General features: G+C 43.6%; 1 pseudogene; it reads right to left on the reverse strand.

Annotated features, from left to right (window-relative positions):
* Positions 1–7,925: 7,925 nt before the first annotated feature.
* On the reverse strand, positions 7,926–11,350 carry LOC111547335 (annotated as a pseudogene).
* Positions 11,351–12,164: the final 814 nt, after the last annotated feature.

Raw genomic sequence — 12,164 nt, forward strand, 5'->3', positions numbered from 1 at the left:
CATCTGCCCCTTAGATCACATTTGCTTTGTAGCCTCAGTGAAGACCCAGTTTCTTGGAGTTTCCCTTCACAATGGCCCAGCTGTCTTCCCAACCTAGTCTTACTGAAAGACTCAGACTTGCTGGGGACCCAGGAGGCCAAAAGAGAAGGGTTATCCCATATTGAGAGTCTGGCAGAGCCCTCCATAAGATCCCTTCATGAGGACTTCCCGCAACATCCTGCTTCCTTTATGGAAATGAACACCACCTCTTCCCCATTACTACTCCACGGAAAAAAAAAAAAAAACATGGTCACTGCATTTATGTAAGGGGTGGGATCTGTCATTATTAAACTGCCAACTTTTAGTTCATATCCCAGGATTTGTCATGGAGTAAGGTTGATTTCAGGTGCACAGTTCCAAGAATGACTCTCAAGAGCTACTCAAGCTACTAAAGAGTGGCCCAGACCACTGAGGGCCGTGACAAAGCATAGGATCTAGGCTGGCTGAATCTCTGGGCCAGCACAACCACCCCACACTGTACATCTACTCGGAGGAGCCAAAATAGGTACACAGGAGGAATGGCCTCGCATACCACCCATGCCAGATCGTGGTCCACTGAGAACAGTATTGATATCAGAGTATTTCTGGGAACCAGTGTCCCATCCAGGCAACTCCCAGGACTCTATCCATCCGGGCCGCATCACCGTCCTCTAGTGCCAGCTTACGTCTGCATTTACCCTTTGGTGAGAAATTGCATAAGACTTCATTTTCATGCTAAAGATATTTAGTTTGAGGGAACTAGTCAGCTATATGATGGTACACTAGAGGCGAGCCACTAAAAACGATCACTTTCAGTTAGATGTGGACAAAACAAATATTTAACAGGGGGTCAATTATTAAACATTCAAGGGATCAGATTGGTTTGCAGGTGTCTTAAGTTCCACTCCACTTTAGAGAATTGATGGAAATTAGAGACAACACATTACTAGTGTGGTGATGCAGAAGCTCCAATAATTTTCTGGTTCTTCATCTGAATGTATTTACATGTTTTAAGTTAAAATGCGTTGTTAACATGTGTGGCATGTTTTCCAACTCCCATTTTTTTTGATGGCATGGATAAGAAGACTTAGTCTCCAAGTACTAAATGAAGAACAGGTATCTCTCTGAGTCCATTTTGAAAGTAATGCTTAAATGTGTCTGGTCTCGGCCAGGTGTAGTGGCTCATACCTGTAATCCCAGCACTTTGGGAGGCCGAGGTGGGCAGATCACGAGATCAGGAGATTGAGACCATCCTGGCTAACATGGTGAAACCATGTCTCTACGAAAAATACAAAAAATTAGCCAGGCATGGTGGTGGGCGCCTGTAGTCCCAGCTACTTGGGAGGCTGAGGCAGGAGAATGGCGCGAACCCAGGAGGCGGAGCTTGCAGTGAGCTGAGATCGCACCACAGCACTCCAGCCTGGGCGACAGAGCGATACTCCGTCTCAAGAAAAAAAAGAAAAAATGTGTCTGGTCTCTGGGATGTAACATCTATCTTTGTTAAATTCTGACTTTTTATTGACCTGATTTTCATTTAGGTTCAATTTAAGCTTTCCAAATCAAGCAGAGACCTAATTTTCTTAAGCTTCCCTGGAACACAATGTAGGTTCCCGACTTTTAGATTGAACCCTGAGACAAATTCTCAGCGATGGGATGTTCTCCAAAATCTTATATAAGAGTCCACTTAAAGCAACTGTCAGGCAAGACAGTATGTAAGATTTCCCTGTATTCCACCCACATGCCACCACTGTGAGCAATATAAATATAACCTCACACCTGCTTCCTCTCCAGGCCAATCCCTGGAGATGTGAGAAACCATGGTTAGCATGCTCAAAGAAGAGGAGCAGCAGCAGAAGGCAAGACGCTGGAGAAGACACCTGCCAGCTGCCAACATCTTTCTCCCTCAGTAGGCTGCTGGTCTACTAGAGGCCTGTGCTGAAGAAGTCTTGACTTTAAATCACTTTTGGAGTTTTGGTTCTCACATGGGAATGAGCATTTTGGATAGTGAATTGAGCCTGTGTTTTGACTTAAAGTAATTATAAGACTTTTTATTAGTAAAGAACATATTTTTTAAAAGGTCATGGAACCAAGCCGGGCGTGATAGCACATGCCTATGGTTCCAGCTACTTGGGAGGCTGAGGCAGGAGGATCACCTGAGCCCAGGAGTTTGAGGCTGCAGTGAGCCACGATCATGCCACTGCACTCCAGACTGGTGACAGAGTAAGACCCTGTTTCAAAAAGAAAAAAAAAGTCATGGGACCAGCATTTGCTCCAGGGACGAAGAAAAAACAAGCCCACGAAGCAAATTTAATGACCTATTGGGCAATAAAGGAATATCACTTCATGATCTCATCCATGAATCACTGTTATTCATTGTGTAATAGTCACACATCAGTGCTATGGTGGAATCTCAAAATCTCCCATATTTTTGGTATTTGAACAGTACCCAACATTTCCAGCTTGAATGTGGACTTTCCCCCCCCAGTCTATATATTCTATGAGTCATTTCAGTGGGGATTTTAGGAGAGAACCTAAATTCCCCTTCTTGCCGGAGGATCACCCACCCCCAGTCAGCCCAAGCGTGACCTTTACAGTTAGAAAGTGCTATGCACAGCTTGCAGCTTTGGATCTTAAAGACTTCCTGAGTTGTCTTCAAACATTTTTTGAAATTCCTTTAGAAGAGTAACACTAGCTGCATTGACAGATATATTCCTGCTTCTCCACGGTTTACATTCTCATCACTGTCTCGTGCAGAGGTTCCTTGGCTTCCACTTCATGGCTTCATCCTCCTCTAGGTCCTTGGCTTCCTCTCCATCCAGTTGGCAGAAGGCAAAGAGAGTGAGAAAGGTTGTTGTGGAGTGGAAACATCACATATCCCCTCTGGATTATCTGGAGCTCAGCTACGTGGCCACATTCTGGCCTTACCTCTGTGACCAGGAAGAAGAGGAAATGGATTTGGTGACTATTTGATAAGTCTTTGTCACAAAAAGTTTATTAAGGTTTCTGTAACTGGTAATTAGTAAATGTTAAGATATCAATTAATATCCACAGACTATCAAGAAATGTTATGCCACAATTCTAGTCACTTTCTAAACAATTTAGACATGCAAGAAATGCATGCTTTAGCTGAATGCCTAGTGACCAGCTGTTAGGATCAATATCTGATCAAATGCAAACATTACCATCAGAGAATGAACTTCTGAAATTCAAGAATGAATCTGAAGTTTTATTCAAAATAAATTATTAAAACATTTACTAGTAGTTTAAAATTAATTAATTTTAAATACCTGACATAATTTCTCAACATGTCAGCTGCTAGAGTACTGCAGAGGTCATTGCAGAACTCTTAGATGAAGTATAAGTGTTGTATGTATTATTGCAAGGGCACAATCCCATAATATTTATAGTGATTGTGAAACTTTTTTTTTTCTATTTTTAAATATTAACCATTATACAATCATGGCTGAAAGTTAATTTTAATAATTAGGTTTTATGTACAAAGATAATTATTAAGAACTTTTAAAAAACCCAAATAGGGCCAGGCGTGGTGGCTCATGGCTGTGATCCGAGCACTTTGGAAGGCTAAGGCGGGTGGATCACTTGAGGTATGGAGTTCAAGACCAGCCTAGCCAACATGGTGAAACCCCATCTCTATTAAAAATACAAAAAAATGTCTGGGCGTGGTGGCTCATGCTTGTAATCCCAGCAATTTGGGAGGCTGAGGTGGGCGGATCACCTGAGGTCAGGAGTTCAAGACCAGCCTGACCAACATGGTGAAACCCCATCTCTACTAAAAATATAAAAATTAGCCAGGCATGGTGGCAGGCGCCTGTAACCCCAGCTACTCGGGAGGCTGAGGCAGGAGAATTGCTTGAACCTGGGAGGTGGAGGTTGCGGTGAGCCGAGATTGCGCCACTGCACTCCAGCCTGGGCAACAAGAGTTACACTCCATCTCAAAAAAAAAAAATACAAAAAATACAAAACAATTAGCCAGGATTGGTGGTACACGCCTGTAGTCCCAGCTACTCGGGAGGCTGAGGCAGAATTGCTTGAGGCTGGGAGGCAGAGGTTGCAGTGAGCCAAGATCACACTACTGCACTCCAGACTGAGCAACAGAACAAGACTTGGTTTCATACTGCACTCCAGACTTAGCAACAGAACAAGACTTGGTCTCAAAAAAAAAAAACCTAAATAGGCTGGACATGATGGCTCATGCCTGTATTTCAAGTGCTTTTGGTGGCTGAGGTGGGAGGACTGCCTGAGGCCAGGAGTTCAAAACTAGCCTGGGCAACATAGCAAGACTCCATTTCTACAAGAAATAAAAATTAGTCAAACACGGTGGTACTCTCCTGTATTCCTAGCTATTCAGGAGGCTGGGATGGAAGGATCCCTTCAGCCAGGAGTTAGAGGCTTCAGTAAGCTATGATCATTCCACTGCCCTCCAGCCTGGGTGATAAAGTGAGACTCTGCTCTTTTTTTAAAAAAAAAAAAAGCTAAGTGCAGTGGGAAGTTAATAAAGGCCATTAAAAGAGTACGTTATTAGCCAGATAACTTTAGAAAGACCATTATGTCCTTTTGAATCAACAAATGTGTATACGAAGATAAATGATATTAATCAGAATGAGATGTATTTAGCTCATTTAAAGTTATAAATTGCATAATATATATACATTTATATTTTAACTGACAGAATTTCACTGAATACAGAACTTAAGAATATTTTCACCATATACTATATCTATTGACTATCTAGACATTGATAATAATACAAATGGCATGGCATGTTCCTATGACTGATGATGTTAGCCTGGTTGAATATGATGGTAACCTATGCTGTTACATAATCGCTCATCTAGCACAAGGTCAGGACAGCCCACATGACATTAAAATTATCACTTGACTCCAGCTTTCCAAAAGTCAAGGCTGAAGTTATATAGATTTTAGAAAACTACCTAGATTATCCTTAAAACACTGATTAAATATATATTATCTTTTCTGTGCCTTCTAGTAAGATTCCTGTCTAAAGTAGGCACACCTATCTGCTGACATATATCCTGTGTATCTTGCTCACTCCCTAATTTCAGTGTTTGAGGCCCCCGAACATGCCCTGGCCCTTGCCAATCCCTTCTTTAGGGGCCAGATTCGTGTCTGTGTCCTGGCTTTCACTTGCAGTCCTAGATGGAATATAACCAGCTGGTGTGCCACACAGTTCCACCTCCTGCACTCTCTCACTGCTGAGCCCTGCTCGGAGAATGGAACTCTGGAAACATTTGTTTGCCCGAAACATGCCTAAGTTTTCCCTGCCTTCTGGCCATAGCCTTAGACAGCCCAGTTTTCCTTATTAAGGAAGCCTCTGGGGCCCTGATCATCTCCACTGCAGCTTCTTTTAGCCGCCTCCTACCCAAATCTGCCCTCATTACCATGTGCTCATTCCCGTCAGGGGCAGTGGCACTACTCAAACTTACTGGATCATTTGGCTAATGAAGCATTTTTTTTTCTCTCACTTTTTCCTAGAGAACAAGAACAAAATTTCCTTGCCCTGTATCTAAGGTTTTTTCTACTGAGGGAGACTTGTTATTCAGTTCAAAGGTTTATGGGCACAAAATAAGGATGTCCCAAATAAGGGACCTTACTTTTATCATATCAGTCTGATGAGCTTACACATACTTTAGATTATATTCTTTGAAGTTAAGTTGTGCTTTTATGCTGCTAAGCATTTGTAGTGGCTAACACCTGTAATCTCGGTGCTTTGGGAGGCTGAGGCGGGAGGATCCCTTGAAGCCAGGAGTTCAATACCAGCCTGGGCAGCAAAGCGAGACCCTATCTGTATAAACAATTTTTTTTATTTTTTTTGAGACTGAGTCTTACTCTTATCATCCAGGCTGGCATGCAGTGGTGCAATCTCGGTTCACTGCAACCTCTGCCTCCTGGGTTCAAGCGATTCTTATGCCTCAGCCTCCCAAGGAGCTGGGACTACAGGTGTGCACCACCACAGCTGGCTAATTTCTGTGTTTTAAGTAGATGGGATTTCACCATGTTGGCCAGGCTGGTCTCAACCTCCCAACCTCAGATGATCTGCCTACCTCCTCAGCCTCCCAAAGTGCTGGGATTACGGTTGTGAGCCACCCCGCCATACCTGTAAAAAAAAAAAAACAAAAAAATAAAAAAACCATATTTTGTTTATTGTTTATAAAAAAAATTTTTTTTTAAATCAGCCAGCAGCAATACAGGGAGACCCCATCTCTCCAAAAAAGAAAATAGCAGGTCTCGTGGTGTGCGCCTGTAGTCCCAGTTACTGAGGTTGAGGTGGGAGGATCACTTGAGCCCAGGAGATAGAGGCTGCAGTGTGTTGTGATAGTACCACTGCACTCCAGCCTGGGCAACAGAGCGAGATCCTATCTCGAAAAAAAAAAAAAATCCAGGTGTTGTGGTATTTGCCTATAGTCCCAGCTACTCAGGAAGCTAAGGTAGGATTGCTTAAGCCCTGGGGTTCAAGGCTGCAGTGAGCTCTGATTGCACCACTGTACTCTAGTCTGGCAAACAGTGAGACCTCATCTTTGAAAAAAAGGGCTTCTGGCCGGGTGTAGTGGCTCACACCTGTAATCCCAGCACTTTGGGAGGCCGAGGCGGGTGGATCACCTGAGGTTGCAAGTTCAGGACCAGCCTGACCAACATGGAGAAACCCTGTCTCTACAAAAAATACAAAATAGCCAGGCGTGGTGGTGCATGCCTGTAATCCCAGCTACTTGGGAGGCTGAGGCAGAAGAATAGCTTGAACCTGGGAGGTGCAGGTTGCAGTGGGCCGAGATTGCACCACTGCACTCCAGCCTGGGCAACAAGAGCAAAGGGCTTCTGTTTTTGTATGTACCTATGGAAATTCTGTTGTGTGTGTTTCAAGGAGTGGACTTGAAAGCAGCTTACTTCATGAAAGTTGAGGCTTTACCTTTTTTTTTTAAAAAAAGGAATATTTAACAAGTTTCACTTAGTACATTACTTCTAAATGGAAATCACAAGGAAAGATTTAAACAAAAGCTTCAGAATTCCATACAAATGACATGACAAAACTCCTAAAGTATTAGTATTACATCTTAAAATTGTCCCATATGTTAAAAAAAAGTAAAAGTATACACTCAAGTGTACACTCACATGCCTTAGAGGATATTAAACCAAAAAGCTAAAATTAAAAAACATGCCAAATGTTTTCATTTTGAATCGTATACACAGCCCCTATATTTGAGTTTTACAGAAAAGCATGTTTCTCAACGTGTCTCCAAAATTTTCAATGATTTGTGGTATAAGAGCAACATTTAATATAAGTGAAACTGCATCAACCTAAATATGCCTAATGCTTAGGTACACTCCTACAACATAACTAACTTGAGAAAAGCTGAAAATTGTTTCAATAGTTATGGTCAATACTGAACTTATTGTTATGTCAGAGATGAATGTTTCAGTGTTCAAAATTACTGAGCTCAAAGTTTTAAAATAATCTTCCACTTTTACAGTAAGCATGTAGTGTCACAAGCCTGTAATGCAAAACTGGTAAACTTTTGCTTGTTTTCTTTAAAAGGAGAGGCCAGGCGCAGTGGCTCATGCCTGTAATCCCACCACTTTGGGAGGCCCAGGCGGGCGGATCACAAGGTCAAGAGATAGAGATCATCCTGGCCAACATGGTGAAACCCCGTCTCTACTAAAAATACAAAAATTGGCTGGGCGTGGTGGCGTGTGCCGGTATTCCCAGCTACTCGGGAAGCTGAGGCAGGAGAATCGCTTGAACCTGGGAGGCAGAGGCTGCAGTGAGCCAAGATCGTGCCACTGCATTCCAGCCTGGCGACACAGAGAGGCTCCATCTCAAAAAAAAAAAAAAAAAAAGAGAAAGAAGACAAAGAAAGAGAAGCTGACTAAGAGTGATCAGAATAAATTATATTTCCCATTTATCCATCATACTGGATATACTAGATATCCCTCCCATTCTATTCAACTCCCATGAATGCACATCTTTTATATCTGGAGTAGCTCTTTAGTGCTCCTTCTCTATCTGAGCAAGGTTTGACTGACAGTCACTGGGGTTTTCCTCCAGAACGTGGTCATATCCACTCATATTGCTCTGACCACCATAACCACCATTCACACTGCTGTGACCACCATAACCACCTTCATAACCACCACTCACACTGCTCTGACCACCATAACCACCTGCATAACCACCACTTAGCTGTGTAACTAGATTGGTTGGATAAGCCCTTCCCTCCCATCATTTGGCTACCATAAGCACCACCACTTGCCCCCGCTGTAGAATTCAAAAAAGTTCTACAGGCTGGGTGGGGTGGCTCACACCTGTAATCCCAGCACTTTGGGAGGCTGAGGCGGGCAGATCACAAGGTCAGGAGATCAAGACCATCCTGGCTAACACGGTGAAACTCTGTCTCTACTAAAAATACAAAAAAGTAGCCAGGCGTGGTGGCAGGCACCTGTAGTCCCAGCTACTCGGGAGGCTGAGGCAGGAGAATGGCGTGAATCTGGGAGGCAGAGCTTGCAGTGACCCAAGATGGCGCCACTGCACTCCAGCCTGGGTGACAGAGCAAGATTCCATCTCAAAAAAAAAAAAAAAAAAAAAAAAAAGTTCCACATAGCTGTGATCATAAACCCCCCTACTTGTTCCTGCAGCATTTAAAAAGATCTCCACATATCTGTGCTGCCTATTAGCTTTGTCTTTTGCCATAGCTGCGACAGCATTTTCGTGGGCAGCAAACTCAACATCTGCACTACCAGTAAACTCTGTCATTGAGTCCAGTTTCAATATATACTCTCATGGGGTTAAGAGGTGAACAGAAATTATATCATTCTCAGTGGCTCTGTAAGGTAACCCCCTAGTGTGTACACAGTGCCCTGTGGTGCTCTGGAAGCTGGACCCACCATCTCCATATCTACGATCAGACATTCCTGAAAAACAGTAAATGCAGTCTTTTCCAAATCTATCAGACCTACACCCACATCCATCATTACAGCCACGATAGTCGTCATAGCCTCTATACCCTCCACCATAGGGACCCTGCCTCATCCTTTCAAACCCAGCTCCTCTGCCAATGCTATTATATCCTCGGCCAGCCCCTGCCCTGTCATTGGGACCTGGCCACTGCACAGCCATGAGCTTGTGAGGGGGATCATAGTAGGTTTGAACTTCTTGGCTATTCTAGAAGATTTCAGTGTACCTGTGCCCTGTTCTTTGCCTGTGTTTCTTCAAGGCCTTCTCAGCTACCTCCTGCGAAGCAAACTGCAAAAAGGCTTCCCCTGAAAGTCCACTCGCGGTGTTAATCCATTTGGCACAATTTCCAACCCTGAAAAGAAATGAACAATCTCTTCCTTGCTACAGCCAAACGGAAGTCCCCTAAGCCAGACGAAGCCATCACTGGAAGTATCAGGGCTATTCAGACCTGTGTGCTTCAATACCCAATCCATTTCAACACTGTTAGACTTGAATACTTCAGCGTACCTGTGTCCCATAGTTTCTCTGTCTTCAAAGCCAATTTCGCTTCATCTGCAGATTCAAGTTCAACAAATGCCTCACCACTTGGTCTGCCTTCTCTGATGTAGATGAAACAAATATCTGATGTGCCATTTTGTATTTTGCAATCAGGGAAGTACATCACTTCATCAGCTGAGCAGGACCAGGGTAGGCCCCTGACCTTCACCACGAACCCCTCCCTGCCTTCCGTGCTCAGCATCGTGGCGACTGTTCAGCTCTTGGTGGCAAGTCTGGCTGAATGCAATTTTGGTATAGTGGGCAATTTTCCTCCTTCTGCCTTCAAATGGGCTATAGTGAGATGACAACCAGAACTACTTATGCTCACATAAGCATGGTGTACATGAGTACACCAGCTTTACCTCTTATCTGTGCTGCCATCTAACTTCTCTGTGCCTCTGCTGTCCCATCTGTCACACGAGACTAATGCAGGCCCTCACTTCCCTAGATGTTGGGTTGTGAGGACCAAAGAAACATCATTCCCCATCTCTTTCTCTGCCTATACCTTTTCCTCTATTCTTTTTCCCCTCCAGAAACCCAATGACCTTGGACTTCCCTGAGTCCCGCACTGGTTGACACATTACATACTGATTCTTCCCTCTTAGGGAAGATGAGCCTAGCTTCCATCAGGAACAGACCAGCACATTCCGTCAGTCCCTTCTCCTGATTATACATTCCGTACTTCACTCCCAGGCTCAGCAGCACAGCCTCTAGATGTTTTGCTCTTGTTTCATCGCCAGGCGGTGCTCTTTCCCACAGTACTATAAAGCAATTCCTGTTTTTTACTTTGCTGGAAAGGTGTGCCAAATGACTGCAATTCTGTGTGCCCAGATTACAATAAGCCTACCCTGGTGTCCTGCCTAATTAATCACATCACAGCCCACTGGCATTTTCATCAGGAGCCTTTGCTTGAGTGGATGAGAGTAGGCTACAGATTCTTCTCTGTTGTCTGACGAGTAGAGCAGTAACTGTCTAAAGGTTTTCTGTCTTGGTAGACTGCCTCCTTTCCTGGACCTTTAGTTATACATAAGAGGCTTTTGCTGGGGGCTGTTTTTGGTATGTACTTGTTGACGTTTACAGATTGCTGGCTTCTGGGATATATGAAGCAAAAACAAAACACAGGGAGTCACTCCTGTGTCAGTCCTTGGATCCTGAAGTCCATAGCCAGTTTGCCTTTTAGTCTTCTTCTGCTTGTTTTACATATAATACTCATACTTGGTGAGAGGAACATGGTAAAGTATGTCTACTCCATTTTCCCAGGAGTGGAAATCTCCCAGAATTGTGCTTAGAAAAGGCTTGTTGTGTCGGAGACAGTTTTGATGGGAAGCAAAGATGGGTGGCAGAGGACCAATTAGGGGGCCACTGTTAGTGGACAAGAAAAGCTGAAGACCTGGATTGGCCAGTAGCACTGGGAGAAAACTATTTAGACGTTAACAAAGACAGGGAAGAGCAACAGAAACAAGTCGAACAGGCAGTCAATGTGGTCCACAGTAGAACCATTGCTTAAGGCAGAATTCCTCTGGCAGAAGTACAGATTTGCAGTTTGTCAACAGGCACGTAGTTTTTGAATGGACTGTCTCCTCTTCTAGTGGGTCTTTAATTTGTGGGGAACAAAAAACTGTTCTTTTAAAACCTGAAGAGATTTGACTGAGTGTTCGACCAAACAGGATCTTACTGTTGCATCCATAAGGTTAAACATAATTAGCAAGCATCAGAGGCAAACAGAATAGCATTCTGAAAAGTTCTGAAAATAGGCCAGACATGGTGGCTCATGCCTGTAATCTTAACACTTTGGGAAGTAAGCCCAGGAGTTTGAGACCAGCCTGGGCAACGTAGTGAGACTCCTGTCTCCACAAAAAATGCAAAAATGAGCTGGGTGTGGTAGTTCACACCTGTAGTCCCAGCTACTTGGGGGGCTGAGGTGGGGGTGTCGCTTAAGCCCAGAAGGTGAAGGCTGCAGTGAACCGAGATCACACGACCGAGATCACACGACCCAGTCTGGGTAACAGAGTTAGACCCTGTCTCAAGAAAAAAAAAAAAAGTTCTGAAAATAAATGCTTCAAGACCCTTACATTTTTATTGTAGCTAGCTTTTTGTCTTATAAAAGTTTGGTTTTCTGGAAATGAATAATGACTTCTAAATTTTTGCTTTATTAAATTATAAAACAAGGGCTATGTACATCATAATGTAAAAACAACAATAAAGCAAAGTGTCACAGAAAAATCTAGTCTTGCTGGCACCTCTCCATTTTATTTCACTTGTTTATCATATAAATGCCCTTCCTCTCTAACTAAGTTAGAATGTGTTTGGCTATGGGTAACAGGAATCCTGATGAACAGGATTTTAAATATAAGGACATATATGTTTTACCTAACACAAAGCCCAAGAACTGGCAGTCCCTTGGTGAGTTTGGAAGATTAACAGGGTCATCGAGGATCCAGGGACTTTCCATTCTTGACTCAAAATTCCCAGCAGCCTGCTTTCATTTTCCAACTTGTTGCCTCATCGTCGTAAGATGATTTCTATAGGTGCAAGCATCACAGCCTCTCACAGACTAGTAAGAGACAAGGGAGGGAGGGAGGGGGAAAACATTTCACCTCGTGTGCCTCTCTCTTCTCAGGAA

Source organism: Piliocolobus tephrosceles, chromosome 5, assembly GCF_002776525.5.
Source record: "Piliocolobus tephrosceles isolate RC106 chromosome 5, ASM277652v3, whole genome shotgun sequence".
In the NCBI taxonomy this organism is placed as follows: Eukaryota; Metazoa; Chordata; class Mammalia; order Primates; family Cercopithecidae; genus Piliocolobus; species Piliocolobus tephrosceles.